The sequence below is a fragment of the Somniosus microcephalus genome, unplaced genomic scaffold (assembly GCF_052327205.1).
Source record: "Somniosus microcephalus isolate GS21.2 unplaced genomic scaffold, FLI_Smic_1.0 scaffold48, whole genome shotgun sequence".
In the NCBI taxonomy this organism is placed as follows: domain Eukaryota; kingdom Metazoa; phylum Chordata; class Chondrichthyes; order Squaliformes; family Somniosidae; genus Somniosus; species Somniosus microcephalus.
In genome coordinates, this window is record NW_028225235.1 from 212,077 (window position 1) to 236,715 (window position 24,639).

At 46.4% G+C, this 24,639-nt stretch overlaps 1 long non-coding RNA gene across 1 annotated transcript in view; it reads left to right on the top strand.

Moving 5' to 3' along the window:
• LOC147083643 (uncharacterized) overlaps positions 1 to 24,639 on the top strand; it is a 216,284-nt gene that overhangs the window by 187,450 nt on the left and 4,195 nt on the right. The window lies entirely within an intron of this gene.

A 24,639-nucleotide genomic window follows, 5' to 3' on the forward strand; every position in this document is an offset into this window, starting at 1 on the left:
ATGGCTCACCCAGTTTCGCAGGATTCCCAGTTTCACGTCTCTGGTGGCGGTTGCGGCTGCTATGGTGGTGGATGAGTTTGCGATGAAAAATTCAAAGCATTGGAACCAGTGTCCGAACTGTGTGGCTGCGTCTGAGGCATGGGGGTCCAGATCCAAGCGCTCTGCTTTCAGGAGTCGATCCATCTTGGTGTTTTAGTGATTAAAATTGATGTGCCATCAATAACTCAAAGACAAGGGCCTAGAAATTGGGTTTTGGCGCAGCAACGGCTTTAGCGCCGGAAGTTAGTGCCGGAGCTAAGTCGCGCTGGTCGGGCCAAAAATTCACTACTTCTGCGCCCAAACGGCTGCCGGCGCTGCTGAAAGCTGTTAGCGCCTGAAAACTGGCGCTATGCGCTGAATTTCGGCGCTATTCCGGCGCTGCGGCGCCCGCTGTGGTGCGGCAGGTTCGGGAAGTGCAGGCCTCCTCCTTCCCTTAAGGAGGACCTGCCTGCACCCGGCCGCGGCCCGCGATAATCTTATTAAAAATGAGCCCGGCACCTCGGACAAGTGCTGGGCTTGCTTCTATTCCGGGGGGGGGGGGGGGGGAAGTCCGGGGAGGGAGCTGCGGCCAGGCGGGCGGCGGGAAAGCGGCCGGCCGCCGCGGGGCCTTTAATGCGCCGGCGCAAACTTCTGCAAGGCACCTCTGCCAGAACGTTGCTTGCGGCTGCCACGGGCGAGGCGGCCGCAAGTCAATTTCCCAGTTCGGGCGGGTTACCATGGCAACCGGGACGCTGCGCACACCGATGACGTCATCGGTGCCGGCGCAGCGCTACCGGTCTACCGCGGCGGAAGGGCCCCAGGCAATTTAGGCGCCGGCGCCAATTGCAGCGCTAGGCCCTCTAGCGCCGCAAAATCGGCGCTAAGGGCACTGAATTTCTAGGCCAAGGAGTTTAAAGGATTCAACTGAAGGCTTTTAATCACTAAGAACATTGCAGGTCTTTCCACATCGGGTTCGTCTGATAGAATGACTCATACAGCTCTTGAGACCTTTATATGACAAAAGACAGGGGCGTAGCCAATACACACAATAGGAAAAAGGGGGCGGTACACACAATACAAAGCAGGTAAAACACAGGGGCTGATGAAGGCATATATTTCATCACACCCCGCTGCTGCCACCGAGTTCCCGCCGACGCACTGAGGCCTTACCTGGTCTCTGGGACTTTTATAGCCCCGCTGCTGCTGCTGAGTTCCCGCCGACGCACTGAGGCCTTACCTGGGTCTCTGGGACTTTTATAGCCCCGCTGCTGCTGCTGAAACACCCGCCGACGCACTGAGGCCTTACCTGGTCTCTGGGACTTTTATAGCCCCGCTGCTGCTGCTGAGTTCCCGCCGACGCACTGAGGCCTTACCTGGGTCTCTGGGACTTTTATTGCCCCGCTGCTGCCGCTGAGTTCCCGCCGACGCACTGAGGCCTTACCTGGTCTCTGGGACTTTTATAGCCCCGCTGCTGCCACCGAGTTCCCGCCGACGCACTGAGGCCTTACCTGGTCTCTGGGACTTTTATAGCCCCGCTGCTGCCGCTGAGTTCCCTCCTCCCCTTTCCTTGCCCCTGCACTTGCTTAAAATCTGTTACATAGAAACATAGAAGACAGGAGCAGGAGTCGGCCATTCGGCCCCTCGAGCCTGCTCCGCCATTTAATGAGATCGTGGCTGATCATCCAAATTCAGTACCCTGTCCGTGCTTTCTCCCCATATCCCTTGATCCCTTTAGCCTTAAGAAATATATCCAACTCTTTCTTGAATATATTTAATGAATTGGCCTCAACTGCCCTCTGTGGTAGAGAATTCCACAGGTTCACCACTCTCTGGGTGAAGAAATTCTTCCTCATCTCAGTCCTAAATGGCTTACCCCTTATCCTTAGCTTGTATTGTGAAGCTTGTGCCCCTTTGCCAGGCCCGCTGCCTGCGGCCCCTCTCCCAGATTCCAGCCCCAGCTCTGTGCTGACTGAGCTGCTCTCACCTGGGGACAGCGCGTCACAATCGGCCCCAGCGCACCTGAGCTGGAGAGGAGGCCCCGCCCCCTTGCCGCGCCGCCATTGGTTGGAGGACCAGGCCACCCAGTTCAGTCCTCCCAGCTCAGCCCTCTTCCTATTGGTCCACGCTCCTGTCAGTCAGAATCACATTGCTCCGGCTCACTCCGCGTGATTCAATCCGCTCCGTTCGGCGTCCGCGGAGGTCCCGCCCGCCCAACTCTCTGGTTTGGTATTTCTCCTATTTTACTTCATAATCTCCCCCTCCCCCCTCCTCCTCCCTCTCCTCCTCCCCCCTCCCGTCCCCTCCACCGTCCCCACCCCCTCTCCTCCCGTCCCTCCCCCCCCACCCTCTCCCCACCCCCCTCCTCCTTCTCCCCACCCCCCGCCTCCCCTCCCTCCCCCCCACCCTCTCCCCACCCACCCACTCTCCCCCTCCCCCCCACTCTCGCACTCCCCCCCCCCTCGCACTCCCCCCCCCTCTCGCACCATTCTGACTTGGAAGTATATCACCATTCCTTCATCGACGCTGGTCAAAGTCCTGGAACTCCCTCCCTAACAGCACTGTGGGAGTACTTTCACCACACGGACTGCAACGGTTCAAGAAGGCGGCTCACCACCACCTTCTCAAGAGCAATTAGGGTGGGCAATAAATGCTGGCCTTGCCAGCGACGCCCACATCCCATGAATAAATAAAAAAGGTCATCCCATAACACGCATACAAGGGCTCAGTAATGTTTAATTCATCAGAAAAAGACAAAGGACAACAATATACTGGTCAGCTTAACAGAATCTCATCATATTTATATTGCTGCAGTTGTACAGGGCCTTGGTGAGACCACACCTTGAGTATTGTGTGCAGTTTCGGTCGCCTTATCTGTGGAAGGATATACTTGCCATGGAGGGAGTGCAGCGAAGATTCACCAGACTGATACCTGGGATGGCAGGAATGACGTATGAGGAGAGATTGGGTTGATTGGGCTTGTACTCGCTGGAGTTTAGAAGAATGAGAGGGGATCTCATTCTAACAGGACTGGACAGACTGGATGCAGGAAGGATGTTCCCGATGGTCGGGCAGTCCAGAACCAGGGGTCACAGTCTAAGGATAAGGGGTAAGCCATTTTGGACAGAGATGAGGAGGAATTTCTTCACCCAAAGAATGGTGAACCTGTGGAATTCTCTACCACACAAGGCAATTGAGGCCAATTCATTAAATATATTCAAGAAGGAGTTAGATATATTTCTTAAGGCTAAAGGGATATGGGGAGAAGGCAGGGACAGGGTACTGAGTTTGGATGATCAGCCATGATCTCATTGAATGGGGGAGCAGGCTCGAGGGGCCGAATGGCCTACTCCTGCTCCTATATTCTATGTTTCTATGTTTATGAGGCCACAAACTTAAAATAGTCACTAATAAATACAGGAGTGAATTCAGGAGAAACTTTTTTACCCAAAGAATGGTGAGAATGGGGAACTCGCTACCACAGGGAGTGGTTGAGGTGAACAGCATATATGCATTTATGGGGAAGCCACATGAGGGAGACAGGAATGGGAGGAGATGTTGATCGGGTTAATTGAAGTAGGGTGGGTGTGGGGCATAAACACCGGCATGGCCCAGTTGGGCTGAATGGCCTGTTTCTGTGCTGTACATTCTATGTAACACCATGAACTGTCAAATCAAGGGAATCATCAGCATAACAGTCTTAAAGATTAAACAGCAGTACAAGAATTTATAAAACATTCATCCATTCCACGTTCATGTCACCCCAGTTGTCTTGCAGGGCCCGGCACGACAGAACAGTGTGAACTCACTGGTGTTTCAGCAGATTCGAGGACCGAGTGAATCCCATCCCACACACACAGCAGGTGAACGGCTTCTCCTCAGTGTGAACTTGTTGGTGTCTCAGCAGGTGGGATGACCAAGTGAATCCTTTCCCACACACGGAGCAGGTGAACGCTTTCTTATCAGTGTGAACTTCTTGGTGTGTCAGCAGGTGGGATGACCGAGTGAATCCCTTCCCACACACGGAGCAGGTGAACGGCCTCTCCCCAGTGTGAACTCGCTGGTGTCCGTTCAGATTCCTGGAGCTTTTAAAGCTCATCCCACAGACAGAACATTTAAATGGTCTCTCATCAGAGTGAACTCGCTGGTGTCCGTTCAGATCCCCAGAGGTTTTAAAGCTCTTCCCACAGTCAGAACATTTAAATGGTCTCTCATCAGTGTGATATCGCTGGTGTATCAGTAGGCTGGATGACTGAGTGAATCCCTTCCCACACACAGAGCAGGTGAACGGTCTCTCCCCAGTGTGAACTCGCTGGTGTGTCAGTAGGTGGGATGGCCGAGTGAATCCCTTCCCACACACAGAGCAAGTGAATGGCCTCTTTCCTGCTCTCTCCAGCTGGTGTCCCTTCAGCTCCTGGGACATTTGAAAGCTTTTCCCCTGTTGTGGTGAAAATAAATTCACATCTAAACCGTGTAAAAGTAAAAAGATGCAGTTTATTATCAGAGCTCTGGGAGAAGAGTCTCAGACCCCGCGGTCTGTGCGAGCACCTTCTCGTTCTCTCTTGGTTGGTACAGCTTTTTATTCTATTTTCATCCAATCACATTGTATTACAATAATCACCTGATCACATTGTATTACAATAATCACCTGATCACATGTGGATTCTTTTTAGTATTAGTAAAGGTTAGTTACATCTTACTATGCCTTTGGTCACAGGTCAAATTCCCATGACCCCTATATTCTGCTGTGTCGACAATTTTTAGCTAAAGCAGCATATTCCTTATCGCTTACGCATAACGCACATATTCTGTCTGCTCCCACAACTGCGTCTTATCTTGGTTTTTCAAAGCTTCTCACATTGTTCTTTGTTTAGTTTCGCCTCTTTACGCAAGTCAATTTTTATTGTGATATTTCTTATCTTATTCACTTTCACATGACCCCACTCCTTTGTTCTGAGTTTAATTTTGCTGGCATCACTTAATTAGTGGTCACCTCGGCTGTCCGAATTCTGAGAGGGTTCAATTTAACCCCTTCAATACAATAGCTAATTAATCCTCCCCTGCAATGATTCTGGCGGTTAGGCCCTCGTGACCCTTCTTGGTCTGCAATACTAGGCTGCAGGTCATAGGTTACAGTATCAACAACTCGTTTGTAACTGAGCCCATTCTTTCTGTTCTGTTTCTTATCTCTGCCACCTGGATTATGACGTCTGGTTCTACAGGCTGCCAGACCATATTTGCTAGGCTGAGGCTTCTTTAATAATCTACGCAAGCCATTTTGTTTCTTTATGTTACTACTTTAAGTTTATTAAATCTTTCTCACAGTTCAGCATTAGCTGTGTGTAGCTTGGTGGCTATGCCTTATCTTATTCTTGTAAGGCTCCATTGTATAAAGTCCTTGAGCTGGGCAGACATTTTATCGTCACCTGGCTTCTCCTCAGCTCTTCGTGATCTCACACATGACCCCTCTCTCTTTCCTTTGTCTAAAGTAATTTGTTTGCTCTGCATTTTAAACACTGAGAGGATTTGCTTTTAACCCTTTCAATCCCTCCTGTTGGTCCCGCACCAAATTTAAACTTTGGCTAGGGATACCAACTTCTCTTCCACTTTTATCTTCCCCGGGATTACTCCTATACTGATGGCTTAAACTTAGTACCTAAGTTCGTCTTTCCCCTCTGTCTACCTTGTTATGCTAGGCGTGGTAGTCTGTGAAAATGAACAAAGAACATTACATGTATGTTCCTATCGCTATCAGTTCATTATCCAGCATTAACTGTTCGGTTTCTGGCTCAATATTGATTATATCAACTGTAGCAACCGGCACTATTCGGGACACAGCTGCCCTACAGCATGTTTTCAGAACCGCCATTATAACACAAAATAATACTACGACTATAATGACAATTATAAGTCCTTATCATTTCTATTTGTCTTTTGATGCTTGATATTCAACCTTGCTGGCATTTATGCTATCTTTTTCCGCAAGCCTGTTGTCGGTCCCTGGTCTAAGAATTAAAACCCATCTTTGAATCTAATAGCTATTTCTTTATTGACTTCTCACAATCGGCTCTTGACTAATCTAACCAGCTCTTATTGCTCTCTCAACTTGGGCGTTAGTTAGTAGGGAGTCTTGAAGATTTCTCCCTTCCTTACAGTCCATTCCTTTGAGGAGAAGGAGCGACATCTGACCCCTTACTCAAATTCAATTCACTGTTCCGGTGTTCCAATTCTGCCCCGCCTGGGATATCCTCTGTTTCTTCTATCTTTCATGATGTTACCCCGCCTGGGGTCTCCTCTACATTACTTCGGATCTTCTCTTTTGGTGTGCTCAATTAATTTGTTAGTGCTTGTCAGTCATGGGCATGAGAACCCAATTGGCTTATGTATCAAAGTCTTACTACACACGTTACGTATATTATTACAAGTTGGATAATTACCAGAGCATGTGAAATAATACGAACCTAAGGGTGTGCTGATGTATTAAGCCCAATATCCCATCAATGTGAGTTGTCCCCTATGCTGTCAATTTCAATATCTATTCTCGAGTTGTCTTGCTCCAAAACATAAAAATGCTTTAGGGAGGAGTTCAGTCGCATCATGAGCTCACTGAAACCCACAAACAACAGGGGAATGTTATATCCGAGTATCCGAATTGTGCCACATAATTGTGTAGCTCATACTTAAAAACGTGTTGGTTGATGGGACAGGTCCTGTTAGACCCGTAAAGCATGGTAATGGCAGTAGTAGTGACACAGGAGGCACCACTAAAATCACCTCATACTGGATTCGTACTGGTTTTTCCCCACGCTCTGTTACCTATAAAACACAATTATTACAGTCACAGTTAAATTCAGTCTTACAATCATATCAAATACATTACAGTTCAACATCTAATCAACAAATCATGGATTTAAAAGATTCTCCAGATCGCTCTTTTGCTCGTATCCATCTTGTGGATAATTCTTACTAATCATGATTTCTCCTTAGCCCTCGATTGTCCCAATCCAGATCCCATGCAACTCTCCACTTCAACTTTAATCCCTCTAACAGGTACCCGTGTGTTTAACTCTATTCTGATTGTTTCATTAATTAGATAGTTTCTCAATGGAGTATGCTTTAAAAGTTGTCTCGCTCTCCTGAGCCACATTAACCATTTCATGTATTGCTGTTGTCAAGTAACTGAGCATGTCTGAGACCCATTCTTCAGTGCAAATTCACCACACATTCCTGGATGGTAATTACCTCATACGTATCGAATCACATTTGCACACTCATACCGGTATCTCAATATCATGCCACCCATTCCATCCGATACAAGCCTTTCTCGGGCTTTCAGGTATCTTATCGAAAGATTGTAGTCGCCTGGAGATCTTTGCTCATCTTCCTCTGCATGGTCCCGATGTCTTGGGTAGTGGCCAGACTATCAAATTCAGTTTTCTTAAAAGTTCATTAACGGCAGGGACACAAATGTCTCCAAGAGAAAGCTATCAATTTACTATTCTTAACTACATTTTCCTGACTTTCACTAGAAAATTTTGAAAATTCCCATTCAGTAGTGTAATTCTCCTGTTTCAATCTTACACTCTCAATCACTTTCCTTTAATTACCATTCATATCTCATTCATGAGTCCTGGAAAAACTTTACTGTCCAGTACAATATTTAAGATAGAAAGCATAGATCAAACGTTCTCACTTGATCCAAGTTATTAACACATTTTATTATCATTATTTTTAGAGGATCTTTTATTTTCCCCAAAGTAACCAAATATATAGTGCCTGAGTCCATTTTGTCATTTCAAAATTATCCCAAAATCCAAATAGCAGTACAGTTGAACTGACAGGTTTTGTCAATGTTCAATTTCATCTCTATCAATTTATCTTCCATTTCCAATTTCAGAAACAAGTGATTCTCAGGCTAGGTAGCTTACACAGTGTTTTTAACATTAGAGACAGAAGTGCTGCAATTAGTTTACAAGGTAACTTCCATATAACAAAAGAAAGAAGGGAATCCATTGTGACTCTGCTTAGAGCCCAAGGGGTTAATTTATCAAATCTTAATTTTCCCTCTGTCACTGTGGTGAAATAATAACTTAAAATTAAGAAACTTAAATTTAATAATGTCCAATATCTTTAGATTTCATACTAAAGTTGTTGCTTGGTGAACTTAAGCAGCTGTCAGTGGAAAGGGTTAACTCCTTTGCAGGTTTTTAAGAAGGTGGAGCAAAACATTATCAAATGCACGCAACTGCGTCAATTCACGTAAATAAAAAAAAAGAACTTTCCTGATCGAAAGACAGTTGTGTTTTCACACTTTAACTAAACATGAACATGGAGGTAATATGGACAGTGAAGAAAGACGGGATTGAGCAAAGTCCACAAGCTAAGTGAGTCTTTGTAAGGAACTCTGCAACTATCGGATGTTCTTGCGGAGCGGAGTTATCTTATTCAATGCGGTCTACACAAGTTTACACCAACCAAAATTTCACTGTGGCCACAATGAAAGTCTGGTTTTAATAGGTTAATTAACCTCATAACTCCAATTTAATCCAGATCTTGTAAACATTCAAATTAATTTTCTTCCAAGCACATTGGTAACTGTAACTTTAAGGCAGAAGCTTATCTTTTGTAAAACTATGAACAAACAAAACAAAATAGCACATTCTTGCAGAAAACAGTAAATTACGTCATATTTTCTTATCAAATCAAACTGCTTTAGAAGATTTCACCATAGCAACCGTGACTCCAAGGTTAAATCTTAGACTGAAACTTAATCTTTCGTTAAACAAACTTTTTGTTGCTCTTCTCAGTTTTCACACACCAGCTTAACTTAAATTAGTTCAAAGGTTTTTTTTCCAATTCTTGGGGCACAATCTTATTCGCACATTCTTAAAACTTCCAAAATCCAAGACAAGACAAAAGATTTAAACGCTTTTAACACAGAGAAGTGGGTGGAGCTAAACCACACATAACAGAATCTTTCTTTTAAAGAACATCTAATCAGACAAAAGAAATACTGTAACTTCTTAAACATTCATAGTCAGGAAAACTTTCACACAAACTGAAATTCCAGCATTTTTTAAGGTTCATTTCACTCAGAAAATCTTGTGTTTTATTTGTCTCAGCACAAATGTTAATAACTTCCATGTCAGTAAAACTTTAAGTTCCTCTTTTTCCATCGGTGCCCCAATCTTCTTTCTCCTTGTTTATCCTTTAGTTTTGCCCATTTTTTTTCTCTAATTTTGTCACCTGCTCCTGTAGATTTTCGTTTTAATTTCCTCGGTCTTTTGAATGACCGTTACTAATTGGTGAACCAATATAACTCCCGCTTTCTTTGTCTTACTTCCCTTCTGTGTCTCCCACCATTCTCGTTGGTACACTGGTACCTTAGACGGATCCCATCCATCCTTTTTCATCTTATCTATCAAACCTTTCTGATCGTCAGCATAGAGCCAACTCAATGATCCCAGCGGTCCCCAATCTGGGCCTCCGCCTTCTGCCATAATGTATTATTTTTGATACTAGTCTACCGCGTTCCGGTCCTCCCTAGTAACTCGTTCTCAGAGGTCTACCTATCATCCACCACTAGCGATGGCGGTCCTGACTTGTAACTATCTCGCTCTCAGAGGTGATTGTTTCACTTGTAGCCGTTAATACATTATTACCATACGTCGCGTCATGCAATACAACAGAGAGACTTTTAGTCTGTCTCGGATTCCCAACTAACTCTGGCCTTCACGTGGGGCCCAATTGCCCTCTTAATTCCAGCTCAATATGGGTCCTCGAGACATTTACATTCCAAAATAACACATCCGATGTCAATCAACTTAACCACTTATTTAGACTTATCCACTATTTAAACTGTATCTCTCACCCGTCACGGATACCAGATTCTTTTGGTACTGCGTCACTGTCACACCGCCCTTCCGAGTGATCCTATTTCTGGACGGTCAAGATTTGACGACTCGCCCCGTTCACTGGTGCAGGCGGTCTTCCAGCTCCAAAGTACCCCGCTCGCAGCGCCAATTTGTTGTGGTGAAAATAAATTCACATCTAAACCGTGTAAAAGTAAAAAGATGCAGTTTATTATCAGAGCTCTGGGAGAAGAGTCTCAGACCCCGCGGTCTGTGCGAGCACCTTCTCGTTCTCTCTTGGTTGGTACAGCTTTTTATTCTATTTTCATCCAATCACATTGTATTACAATAATCACCTGATCACATTGTATTACAATAATCACCTGATCACATATGGATTCTTTTCAGTATTAGTAAAGGTTAGTTACATCTTACTATGCCTTTGGTCACAGGTCAAATTCCCATGACCCCTATATTCTGCTGTGTCTACAATTTTTAGCTAAAGCAGCATATTCCTTATCGCTTACTCAGAACACACATATTCTGTCTGGTCCCACAACTGCGTCTTATCTTGGTTTTTCAAAGCTTCTCACATTGTTCTTTGTTTAGTTTTGCCTTTTTACGTAAGTCAATTTTTATTGTGATATTTCTTATTCACTTTCACATGACCCCACCCCTTTGTTCTGATTTTAATTTTGCTGGCATCACTTAAGTAGTGGTCACCTCGGCTGTCCGAATTCTGAGAGGTTCAATTTAACCCCTTCAATACAATAGCTAATTAATCCTCCCCTGCAATGATTCTGGCAGTTAGGCCCTCGTGACTCTTCTTGGTCTGCAATACTGGGCTGCAGGTCATAGGTTACAGTATCAACAACTTGTTTGTAACTGAGCCCATTCTTTCTGTTCTGTTTCTTATCTCTGCCACCTGGATTATGACGTCTGGTTCTACAGGCTGCCAGACCATAGTTGCTAGGCTGAGGTTTCTTTAATAATCTACGCAAGCCATTTTGTTTCTTTATGTTACTACTTTAAGTTTAGCTGATTTTATTCAATCTTTCTCACAGTTCAGCATTAGTTGTGTGTAGCTTGGTGGCTGTGCCTTATCTTATTCTTGCAAGGCTCCATTGTATAAAGTCCTTGAGCTGGGCAGACATTTTATCATCACCTGGCTTCTCCTCAGCTCTTAGTGATCTCGCACATGACCCCTCTCTCTTTAATTTGGCTAAAGTAATTTGTTTGCTCTGCATTTTAAACACTGAGAGGATTTGCTTTCAACCCTTTCAATGGCAAGGCCAGCATTTATGGCCCACCCTAATTGCTCTTGAGAAGGTGGTGGTGAGCCGCCTTCTTGAACCGCTGCTGTCCATGTGGTGAAAGTACTCCCACAGTGCTGTTAGGGAGGGAGTTCCAGGACTTTGACCCAGCGACGATGAAGGAATGGCAATATACTTCCAAGTCAGAATGGTGTTTGACTTGGAGCTGGTGGTCATAGAGTCATAGAGTTATACAGAAAGAGGCCCTTCGGCCCATCGTGTCTACACCGGCCATCAAGCCCTGTCTATTCTAACCCCATTTTCCAGTACTTTGTCTGTAGCCTTGCATGCTATGGCGTTTCAAGTGCTCATCTAAATGCTTCTTGAATGTTGTGAGGGTTCCTGCCTCTACCACCCTTTCAGGCAGTGAGTTCCAGATTCCAACCACCCTCTGGGAAAAAAGTTTTTCCTCAAATCCCCTCTAAACTTCCTGCCCTCTACCTTGGAACTATGCCCCCTGGTCATTGACCCCTCTACTAAGGGGAAAAGTTCCTTTATATCTACCCTATTTATGCCCTCAAAATGCTGTACACCTCAATCAGGTCCCCCCTCAGCCTTCTCTGCTCTAAGGAAAACAACCCCAGCCTGTCCAGTCTCTCTTCATAGCTGAAGCGCTCCAGCCCAGGTAACATCCTGCTGAATCTCCTCTGCACCCTCTCGAATACAATCACATCCTTCCTATAGTGTGGCGACCAGAACTGCACACTGTATTCCAGCTGTGGCCTAACTAACGTTTTGTACAGCTCCATCATAACCTCCCTGCTCTTATATTCTATGCCTCGGCTAATGAAGGCAAGTATCCCATAAGCCTTTTTAACCACCTTTTCTGCCTGTCCTGCTGCCTTCAGGGATCTGTGTATTCTATCAGGTGTTCCCATGTGCCTGCTGGCCTTGTCCTTCCAGGTAGAAGAGGTTGTCGGTTTGGGAGGTGCTGCCGAAGAAGCCTTGGCAAGTTGCTGTTGTACATCTTGTAGATGGTACACACTGCAGCCATGGTACGCCAGTGGTGGAGGGAGTGAATGTTTAAGGTGGTGGATGGGATGCCAATCAAGCGGGCTGCTTTGTCTTGGGTGGTGTTGAGCTTCTTGAGTGTTGGAGCTGCACTCATCCAGGCAAGTGGAGAGTATTCCATCACACTCCTGACTTGTGCCTTGTAGAGGGTGGAAAGGCTTTGGGGAGTCAGGAGGTGAGACACTCGCCGCAGGATACCTAGCCTGTGACCTGCTCTTGTAACCACAGTATTTATGTGGCTGGTCCAGTTAAGTTTCTGGTCAATGGTGACCCCCGGGATGTTGATGGTGGGGGATTCGGTGATGGGAATGCCGTTGAATGTCAAGGGGCGGTGATTAGATGCTCGCTTGTCGAAGATAGTCATTGCCTGGCCCTTGTGTGGTGCGAATGTTACCTGCCACTTATCAGCCCAAGCCTGAATGTCGTCCAGGTCTTGTTACATGTGGGCATGGACGGTTTCATTATCTGAGGAGTTGCAAATGGAACTGAATACTGTGCAGTCACCAGCGAACATTCCTACTTCTGACCTTATGTTGGAGGGAAGGTCATTGATGAAGCAGTTGAAGAGGGTTGGGCCGAGGACACTGCCCTGAGGAACTCCTGCAGCGATGTCCTGGGGCTGCGTTGATTGACCTCCAACCACCACGATCATCTTCCTTTGTGCTCGGTCTGACTCCAGCCAGTGGAGAGTTTCCCCCCAATTCATTAGCATTGAGGTAATAGTGAGAGTAATAGAAACATAGAAGATAGGAGCAGGAGTAGGTCATTCGGCCCCTCGAGCCTGCTCTGCCATTTAATGAGATCATGGCTGATCATCCAAATTCAGTACCCCGTCCCTGCCTTCTCCCCATATCCCTTGATCACTTTAGCATTAAGAAATATATCTAACTCCTTCTTGAATATATTTAATGAATTGGCCTCCACTGCCTTCTGTAGTAGAGAATTCCACAGGTTCACCACTCTCTGGGTGAAGAAATTCCTCCTCATCTCCGTCCTAAATGGCTTACCTCTAATCCTTAGACTGTGACCCCTGGTTCTGGACTCCCCGGCCATCGGGAACATCCTTCCTGCATCTAGTCTGTCTAGTCCTGTTAGAATTTTATAAGTTTCAATGAGATCCCCTCTCATTCTTCTAAACTCCAGCGAGTACAAGTCCAATCGACCCAATCTCTCCCCATACGTCATTCCTGCCATCCCAGGTATCAGTCTGGTGAATCTTCGCTGCACTCCCTCCATGGCAAGTACATCCTTCCTCAGATAAGGTGACCAAAACTGCACACAATACTCAAGGTGTGGTCTCACCAAGGCCCTGTACAACTGCAGCAAGACATCCTTGTTCCTGTACTCGAACCCTCTCACTACGAAGGCCAACATACCATTTGCCTTCTTAATCGCCTGCTGCACCTGCATGCTTACTTTCAGCGACTGGTGCACAAGGATGCCCAGGTCTCATTGCACTTCCCCTTCTCCCAATCTATTGCCATTCAGATAATAATCTGCCTTCCTGTTTTTGCCACCAAAGTGGATAACCTCGCATTTATCCACATTATACTGCAGCTGCCATGCATCTGCCCAATCACCAACCTGTCCAAATCATGTTGGAGTATCTCAGCATCCTCCTCACAACACACACACCCACCCAGCTTTGTGTCATCTGCAAACTTGGAGATATTACATCTAGTTCCCTCGTCTAGATCATTAATATATATTGTGAATAGCTGGGGTTCAAGGACCGATCCCTGCGGTACCCCACTAGTCACTGCCTGCCACTCGGAAAAAGATCCGTTTATTCCAACTCTCCCCATATCCCTTGATCCCTTTAATCCCATGGTAGTTTTCTAAGGACCAATTAATTTTGTCCCGGATTATTGTCTCTCACAGTTTCCCCACCACCGACGTTAGGCTGACTGGCCTGTAGTTGCCGGGTTTATCCCTCTCCCCTATTTTAAACAGGGCTGTAACATTTGCAATCCTCCTGTCCTCTGGCACCACCCCCATGTCCAAGGAGGATTGGAAGATTGTGGCCGGAGCCTCCGCAATTTTCACCCCTACTTCCCTCAGTAACCGAGGACAAATCCCATCCGGACCAGCGACTTTTCTACTTTGAGGACTGCCGACCTTTGAAGTCCCTCCTCTATCTATTTCTATCCTGTCCAGTATCGCTCCGGCCTCCTCCTTTACTGCTACATTGGCAGCATCCTCTTCTCCGGTGAAGACAGATGCAAAGTTCTCATTTAGTCCCTCAGCCCAGCCCTCTGCCTCCACAAGCCAATCTCCCTTTAGGTCCCCAATCAGCCCCGCCCTTCCTTTGACTGCCCTTTTACTATTTAAGTGTATATAAAAGACTTTTGGGTTCCCTTTTATGTTCGCTGCTAATCTGTTCTCATACTCTCTCTTTGCCCCTCTTATTCCATTGTTTAGATCTCCTCTGTACTTTCTATATTCAGCATGATTCCCCACTGTATTATCAACCTTACATTTGTCATAAACCTCCTCTTTCTCTCTCACTTTAACCTCTATCTTTAGTCATCCAGGGAGCTCTAGCTTTGGATGCCCTTCCTTTCCCCCCATAGGAATGTGTCTGCTCTGTACCCGAACCAGCTCCTCTTTGAAGGCCTCCCATTGGTCATTTTCTGTTTTGCCTCCCAATTTTTGACTCCAATCCACCTGGGCCAGATCCCTTTTCCTCTCACTGCAGTTAACCCTCCTCCAGTTAAGTATTTTTTATGCCTGATTGTTCTTTGTCCTTTTCTATAAATACTCTAAACCTGATGATATTATGATCACTGATCCCCCAAATATACTCCCACTGAAACACGCTCCACTCGCCCCACTTCATTCCCCAGAACTAGATCCAGCTCTGCTTCCTTCCTCCTTGGGCTGGAAACACACTGATCCAGAAAGTTCTCTTGTACACATTTCAGGGATCCCTCCCCAATTTGCCCTTTACACTGTTACTATCTATATTCGCATAATTGAAGTCCCCCATTATCACTACTCTGTAATTCTTGCATCTTTCTGTAATTTGCCTGCAAATCTGCTCCTCTATCCCCTGTAAGGGGTTTTCTCTCCGAGATCGCAGAGGTCTCTCTCTCTCTCTCTCTTGCACAGCAAAACCTTGAGTGGTTCGACCCACTCGCCCCTTAGGTTCTAGACACTGGACTTAGGTGCAGGAACTGCAATGCAGAGAATACTCTTATAGACCAAGTTTAATGAAACGAAATGAAATTTTATTGCATAAGGAAAAACAAATCAAATGCAAGCAAATAAGAGGGTACATGGGAGGGAAAAACAAATCGTAACAATACAGTACTAGCTAAAATAGGTACAGGCACATTATACCTTACAACAGTCATCATGAAATGGGGAAACACACGGAACATTGAGGGACAACAACTCATATTAATTATACCCAAAATGACCACCCCCTTTAACCTATCTAGATCCGATTATGAAGGGCCAGAAACATGCTCACCAATCCAACTAAGAATTGCAAGGTTTTGAAAACAGGTCTGCATTTTGATCCTTTCAGGCGTCCTGTCTCCATGTGGTCATTGGGCTGTGGGAGCAGCGGGCTGCTCAGGCTGATGGTTCCTCTACTTCAGCAAGACGAGCGGACCATCATCTTGTTCACAGCTCGTTTTTCTCTGTGCTCCAGCCCACGATGTGGTGGGGCGTTTCGTCCTCTCTTCTTCTCCTTGACTTTCTCCTCGTTTTGCTGCGGCCCCGGGGTTTTTGGTCGATGATCTCCCGACGAATACCCCGGAGGCCGAACGCAAACTTGAACCACCTTCTCGACTCGGGAATGGCCGAGGCGTTCCCGCTACCGACTTCTGTCTCTGGCTATGAGGTTTTAGTGTGCTCGTCTTCCAGAAGCATCTACAAGCTTCCTCCTAGATTTTCGATGGATCCCCAATGCCATCGGCTATCTGGGCGCTCAATTCTTCAACCAGCAGCCCTGTCTTTTCCCGAGATCCCCAATTATACTTCTCAATCGAGGCCTTATCTCCCGCTTAATCAAGGTTAGTCTTTGTTTAACTTTTGGCGGGCTTATAGCACAGCGGGGTAGTTATTATATTTAAACTGCTTTTGGGATGGCCTGTGATGGCCATCTCTGGTCTAGAATGACCTGGTAATGTTTTAATGTTTTCTTGATGTCTTTAACGGGCCCTTGATGCGTTCTTTATGAATATGGAACTGTCCCCCTTTGTCTGGGTAAACATTTAGATGGCCTTTATCTACAGGCCGACCTGACTGGATCTGCATCCAATCTTTATGTATGTGTTAAAGTCTGGTTTCGTTTTCTCAGAAACGGCTTCCAGAACTTACTGTGGGTTGAATCCACAAAGGCTGTCTGGGGAACTGCAGGAACCATTTTAAAGTGTCCCAATAAGTCGGTCACGGGGTCTGGCGGCCATTTTATGTGTCCCTTTTCTGGGCTTCTTTTAAAACAGTCTTTTAAAATCAAGGCCTCTTCTGCCAGAGGACCCTTATAGTACAATATTAATTTTGCGAATTCTACACTCCTCCCCACTATTTGGTGGCCTGTAGTAAACACCCAGCAGTGTAATAGCTCCTCTATCTCCTCCCCACTATTTGGTGGCCTGTAGTAAACACCCAGCAGTGTAATCGCTCCTCTATCTCCTCCCCACTATTTGGTGGCCTGTAGTAAACACCCAGCAGTGTAATCGCTCCTCTATCTCCTCCCCACTATTTGGTGGCCTGTAGTAAACACCCAGCAGTGTAATCGCTCCTCTATCTCCTCCCCACTATTTGGTGGCCTGTAGTAAACACCCAGCAGTGTAATCGCTCCTCTATCTCCTCCCCACTATTTGGTGGCCTGTAGTAAACACCCAGCAGTGTAATCTCTCCTCTATCTCCTCCCCACTATTTGGTGGCCTGTAGTAAACACCCAGCAGTGTAATAGCTCCTCTATCTCCTCCCCACTATTTGGTGGCCTGTAGTAAACACCCAGCAGTGTAATCGCTCCTCAATTGTTCCTGAATTCAAACCAATCTTTGCTCCCTCGACTACATCACCCTCTCCAGTGCTGTAATAGTTTAGTTGATCAATACTGCCACCCCTTCTCTTTTTCGTTCTCTATCTTTCCTGAATACCTTGTAGCGAGGAATATTAAGATCCCAATCCTCCCTTTCTTTGAGTCTGGTCTCTGTTATTGCCCCTATATCAGAGTCCCCTGTGGCACCTTGTGCCTGCAGCTCACCAACCTTATTTACCAGGCTATGTACATTTACACACATGCCCTCCAAACACATCTTAGTCTGCCTTGCTTTTGCCCCGTCTGATTCCTCCTATTTCTGAACTTTTCTTTACTCTGGTGCTATTTCTCTCTCTTATATCTGATATCTATGACAGCGAGTTCTGGTCCCCCCCAACAAGTAGAAACATTTTCTCCACGTCTACCCTATCAAACCCTTTCATAATCTAATGACCTCTATCTGGTCACCCCTCAGCCTACTCTTTTCCAGAGAAATGAGCCCCCAGCCTGTTCAGCCTTTCCTGATCGGTATATCCTCCCAGTTCTGGTGTCATCCTTGTGAATCTTTTTTGCACGTACTACTGATGTCAGGCTAACTGGCCCAGTGGTCCTTGTTTTCTTTCGCCCTCCTTTCTTGAACGGCGGGATTCCATTTGCCACCTTCCGATCCCCGGGCACCGTTCTAGAATCTAAGGAATTCTGGAAGATCATAACCAAGACTCGAGGAGTTATTGGTAAACTCCTGGAGTCTGTAATATGGGATAAAGTTAATTACAAACTCACAGAACAAGGAGAATCGCTGTCCCTTTAACCAGCACAAATCCCTGTGTGGAGGAGAGGGGGAGATACAGTCTGTCCCAGGAACTGTCGCACAACAGAATGAGAGATCCTGTCCCTTTGATTCATGAATTTAAAAAGTCTGTATTGCAATCTGAGCCCGTGTGTTGTGAGCCAAAGAGCCTTGTGTCCAATGAGGGGAATAAAGGCCCACAGCCTCCCCTGGCCCCGGGCCCTGAACAAGGGACTGGAGAAACTCGCTGCCCTGCGGATCAGACAATCAGCCAACGCAAGTCCTGCCCCTCAGGCTCCCCAATTGGTTGGAGGACCCGCCGCCAGCTTGCTGCTCCAGCCCTGCCCCGCTCGCTCCCTATTGGTCGGAAGCTCCCATCAATCAGGCCCTGGGCCCAGGTCACGTGTCCCTCACCGACTTTACAAAGAAAGCCCCGCGCAGTCGCCAGGCTGAGCTGCTGGTCGGCGGGAGCGGGGTTGGGAGATGAATAAACTGCGGGTAGGCCACGCCACAGGGTTTATAAAGTTGGAAAACGGCCTCAGGCCCGAATGAGATCCAGCGGCCCGGTCTATGTTCCACCGGACGGCAGCTGTGAGGCTATTTCTCAGCGACAGGCCCGGGTTACACGCCGCCATCTTGGTGGAGGAAAGACAGTGGAGAGGAACCAGTGGACGTAGTGTATTTAGACTTCCAAAAGGTATTTGACAAGGTGCCACGCAAAAGATTATTGCTTAAGATAAAAAATCACGGGATTGGGGGTAATATTCTGGCATGGATAGAGGATTGGCTATCTAACAGAAGGCAGAGAGTTGGGATAAATGGTTCATTCTCAGACTGGCAATCAGTAACTAGTGGTGTTCCGCAGGGGTCAGTGCTGGGTCCCCAACTCTTTACAATCTATATTAACGATTTGGAGGAGGGGACCGAGTATAACATATCAAAGTTTGCAGATGATACTAAGATGGGAGGGAAAGTAGTGAGTGAGGAGGACATAAAAAACCTGCAAGGGGACATAGACAGGCTAAGTAAGTGGGCAGAGATTTGGCAGATGGAATACAATACTGGAAAGTGTGAGGTTATGCACTTTGGCAGGAAAAATCGTAGAGCAAGTTATTATCTTAATGGCAAGAAACTGGAAAGTACTGAAGTACAAAGGGATCTGGGGGTCCTGGTGCACGAAACTCAAAAGGTTAGTATGCAGGTGCAGCAAGTGATTAAGAAGGCCAATGGAATGTTGGCTTTCATTGCTAGGGGGATAGAATATAAAAATAGGGAGGTATTGCTTCAGTTGTACAAGGTATTGGTGAGACTGCACCTGGAATACTGCATACAGTTTTGGTGTCCATACTTAAGAAAAGACATACTTGTTCTCGAGTCAGTACAAAGAAGGTTCACTCGGTTAATCCCGGGGATGAGGGGATGGACATATGAGGAGAGGTTGAGTAGATTGGGACTCTACTCATTGGAGTTCAGAAGAATGAGAGGCGATCTTATTGAAACATATAAGATTGTGAAGGGGTTGGATCGGGTGGATGCGGGGAGGATGTTTCCGATGATGGGTGAAACTAGAACTAGGGGGCATAGTCTTAGAATAAGGGGCTGCTCTTTCAAAACTGAGATGAGGAGGAACTACTTCACTCAGAGGGTGGTAGGTCCATGGAATATGCTGCCCCAAAAAGCTGTAGAAGCTACATCATTACATAAATTTAAAACAGAAATAGACAGTTTCCTAGAAGTAAAGGGAATTAAGGGTTACGGGGAGCGGGCAGGAATTTGGACATGAGTCTAGGTTCGGATCGGTCATGGCCCTGTGGGTAGCGGAGCGGGCCCAGGGGCCATGTAGCCTGATCCTGCTCCTATTTCATGTGTCTAATTCTGTTAGATTCGGGAGATGGTTCTGTGATAGTGGATTGGCGGTTAGGATCAGATCAGCCATGATCTTATTGAATGGTGGAGCAGGCTCGAGGGGCCGATTGGCCTACTCCTGCTCCTATATCTTATGTTCTTATGTTCTTATGTAGACCAGTTCCACCTGCAGCATGGTGCATGCATGGCCATCTTGGTACAGGAACATGATGTGGGCGGGGCTTCTGGGTCCCCGTGACCAGGAGAGACAATCATTCACTCATTGATTTTATTCTCACTCTGCACACAGCGGGTGTAGAACTGAACCCAACCAGAGTAGAGGGAGGAGGAAAACTGGGAGTGGAGGAAAGAAAAGTTGGAGATGGTGCGATGGGTTTGGATTTCAGCACAGGGAGGAGGGAGAGTGTGTGGGACGGGGATTTACAGCTTTGGGGGAACAAGAGAGGAAAGAATGTTCCACAGAAACTAGAATTGTCTGTTTTAAATTTCTATCCTGTATTTACAGTGATGACTTTTGTAAACTCCTTTTACAGGGTGTGAGAAGGGCAGGATTTACAGACGGGAAACTCAAACCAAACATCACATCAAGATCTAACAGAGTCACTCCATTCATCAGGACCTGAATATCACTGACCTTTGAATATGGAAGGACAAATGTTTGTCTCTTCTGTCTGTGGGAAAAGATTTCAAACATCCGTGTGACTGGAAAACACACACCTGAGTGAATGTTCCAGTGCACTGACTGTGGAAAGAGGTTTAACCAGTTACACAGCCTGAAAAAACATCGCACCATTTACAGCGGGGAGAAACCGTACACGTGTTCTGTGTGTGGACGAGGCTTCAACTGATCATCCAACCTGGAGAAACGCAAGGACACCCACACCACGGAGAAATGGTGGAAATGTGGGGACTGTGGGAAGGGATACAATTGCCCATCCCAGCTGGAATCTCATCGACGCAGTCACACCGGGGAGAGGCCGTTCACATGCTCCGTGTGTGGGAAGGGATTTGCAGAGTCATCCAAGCTCCAGATACACCAGCGAGTTCACACTGGGGAGAGGCCGTTCACCTGCTCCGTGTGTGGGAAGGGATTCACTGGTTCATCCACCCTGCTGAGACACCAGCTTGCTCACACTGACGAGAGACCCTTTAAATGTTCTGACTGTGGGAAAAGCTTTAAATGCTCCCGGGAGCTGAATGGACACCAACGATTTCACACTGGGGAGAGACTGTTCACCTGCACTGTGTGTGGGAAGGGATTCACTCGGTCCTCCAACCTGCTGGCACACCAGCTTGTTCACACTGACGAGAGATCCGTGAAATGTTCTGACTGTGGGAAGAGCTTTAAAAGCTTGAAGAGTTTAAGAGACACCAGCGTCTTCACACTGATCATAGAATCTAACAGCACAGAAGGAGGTGATTCGGCCCATCGTGTCTGTGCCGGCTCTTTGAAAGAGCTGTCCAATTTAGTCCCACACCCCAGCTTTATCCCCAGAATTCTGCTAATTAGTCCTCTTCAACTATACGTCCAATTACTGTTTGAAAGTTCCTGTGGAACCTGATTCCAACATCCTTTCAGATGGTGCGTTCCAGATCTTAACAACCCTCTGTGTGAAAACAATTCTCCTCATTTCCCTCCAGTTCTTTTAGCAACTATTTTAAATCTGTGACCTTTGGTTACCGACCCACTTGCCAGAGTGAACAATTTGTTCTTACTTACTCGATCAAAACCCCTCATCATTTTGAACACCTCTATTTGGTCTCCTCTTAACCGTCTCTGCTCTAAGGAGAACAATCTCAGCTTCTCCAGTCTCTCCACATAACTGAAGTCCCTCATCTATGGTACCATCCTGGTCAACCTCCTCTGTCCAAGGCCTTGACATCCTTCCTAAAGTGTGGTGCCCAGAACTGTACACAATATTCCAGCTGAGGCCAAAACCATGCAGCTGTACAAAACCCTGGTTAGACCACACCTGGAGCACTGTGAGCAGTTCTGGGCATCACAGCCTAGGAAGGATATATTTGCCTTGGAGGGAGTGCAGCGTAGGTTTACCAGAATGATACCCGGACGCCAATGGTTAAGTTACGAAGAGAGATTATACAAATTAGAGTTGTAGTCCCTAGAATTTAGAAAGTTAAGGCGTGATCTGATCGAAGTTTTCAGGATATTAAGGGGAACAGATAGGGTCGATAGAGAGAAACTATTTCTGCTGGTTGGGCAGTCTAGGACTAGGGGGCAGAGTCTAAAATTAGAGCCAGACCTTTCAGGAGTGAAATTAGGAAACACTTCTACACACAAAGGATGGTAGAAGTTTGGAACTTCCTTCCGCAAATGGCAATTGATGCTCGATCAATTGTTAATTTTAAATCTGAGATTGATAGGTTTTTGTTACCCAAAGGTATTAAGGGATATGGGCCAAAGGCGGGTGTATGGAGTTAGATCGCAGATCAGCCATGATCTCATTGAATGGCGGAGCAGGCTCGAGGGGCTGAATGGCCTCCTCCTGTCCTATGTTTCTCACTAGTGATTTGTAAAGGTTTAGTGTAACTTCCTTGTTTTTGTTTTCAATGGCACTATTTACAAAGCCAAGTATCCCATACACTTTCTGAACCGCCTCACCAACTTGCCATGGCAATTTCAAAGATTTGTGAAGAGGGACCCCCAGGTCCCTCTGCTCTTGCACCCCCTCAAAATAGTCCCATTTAGATTATACGGCCTCTCCCTGTTGTTTCTCCCAAAGTGCATCACTTCACACTTATCCTCATTTAATTTCATCTGCCTTGTGTCTGCTCATTTCACAGTCTGTCTCTGTCCTCCTGAAGTCTGCTACTACTATGCTCACTATTTACTAAGTTGCCAAGTTTTGTATCGTCCATAAACTTTGAAATTGTACACCTATACCCAAGTCCAGGTCAGTTATATATAACAAGAAAAGCAATGGTCCTAATCCCGACCCCTGGGGGAACCCACTGCATACTTCCCTCCAGTCAGAAAAACATCCCTCAGCACTGCTCACTGTCTCCTATCCCTCGGCCAATTATATACCCAAATTACCATCAGCCCTTTAATACCATGTGCTTCTACTCTCTGAAAAATTCTCTTATGTGGTACTTTATCAAATGCCTTTTGAAAGTCCATATATGTAACATCTACTGCAATACCTTCATCAACCCTCTGTTACTTCATCAAAAAACTCAATCAGGTTAGTCAGACACGATTTACATAGATACATAGAGATAGGAACAGGAGTAGGCCATTCGGCCCTTCGAGCCTGCTCCGCCATTCAATGAGATCATAGCTGATCTTACCAGTTCAGTACCCCGTCCCCGCCTTTTCTCCGTAACCCTTAATCCCCTTAGCCTTCAGAAATATATCCAATTCTCTCTTGAAAATATTTATTGAATTAGCCTTCACAGCCCTCTGTGGCAGGGAATTCCACAGGCTCACCACTCTTTGAGTGAAGAAATTCTTCCTCATCTCTGTTTTAAATGATTTGCCCGCTATTTTTAGACTGTGGCCCCTGGTTCTGTGCTCCCCTGCCATTGGAAACATTCTCTCTGAATTCAGCCTGTCCAGGCCTGCCATAATTTTATATGTTTCGATGAGATCCCCTCTCAATCTTCTAAACTCCAGTGAGTACAAGCCCAAACTATTTAATCTCTCTTCGTAGGTCATTCCCGCCATTCCAGGTATCAGCCTGGTGAATCGCCGTTGCACTCTTTCCATGGCAAGAACATCCTTCCGCAGATGGGGCGACCAAAACTGTACACAATACTCCAGATGCGGTCTCACCAGCACCTTGTACAGCTGTAGTAAGGTATCCCTATTCCTATACTCGAACCCCCTTGATATGAAGGCCAACATACCATTTGCCTTCTTAATCGCCTGTTGCACCTGCATGCTCTCCTTCAGTGACTGGTGCACAAGAACACCCAGGTCCCTCTGCACTTCTCCATCTCCCAATCTATTGCCATTTAGATAATAATCTACCCTCCTGTTTTTACCCCCAAAGTGGATAACCTCGCATTTATCCACATTATAGTGCATCTGCCACGTATCCGCCCATTCCCCCAACCTGTCCAAATCGCACTGTAGCCTCCTGACATCCTCATCAGAGCCCACCCCTCCTCCTAGTTTAGTGTCGTCAGCGAATTTGGAAATATTGCATCCAATTCCCTGATCCAGATCATTTATATATATTGTGAACAGCTGGGGTCCCAGGACAGATCCTTGCGGCACCCCGCTGGTCACTGCCTGCCACTCCGAAAACGAGCCGTTTATTCCAACTCTCTGTTTTCTATCCGCCAGCCAGTTCTCTATCCACGTTAATACTTTGCCCCCAATTTACCTTTAACAAATCCATACTGGCTGTCCTTTATTAACCCATGCTTCTCCAAGTGAGAATTAATTTTGTCCTTGACAATGATCTCTAGTCGTTCACCCACCACTGACATTAAACTTTTTTTTTATTATTCATTGATGGGATGTGGGCGTCGCTGGCTAGGCCTGCATTTAGTGCCCATCCCTAATTGCCCTTGAGAAGATGGTGGTGAGCCGCCTTCTTGAACCGCTGCAGTCCATATGGTGTAGGTACACCCACAATGCTGTTAGGAAGGGAGTTCCAGGATTTTGGCCCAGCGACAGTGAAGGAACGGCGATACAGGTCCAAGTCAGGATGGTGTGTGGCTTGGAGGGGAACTTGTAGGTGGTGATGTTCCCATGCGTCTGCTGCCCTTGTCCTTCTAAGTGGTAGAGGTCGCGAGTTTGGAAGGTGCTGTTGAAGGAGCTTTGGC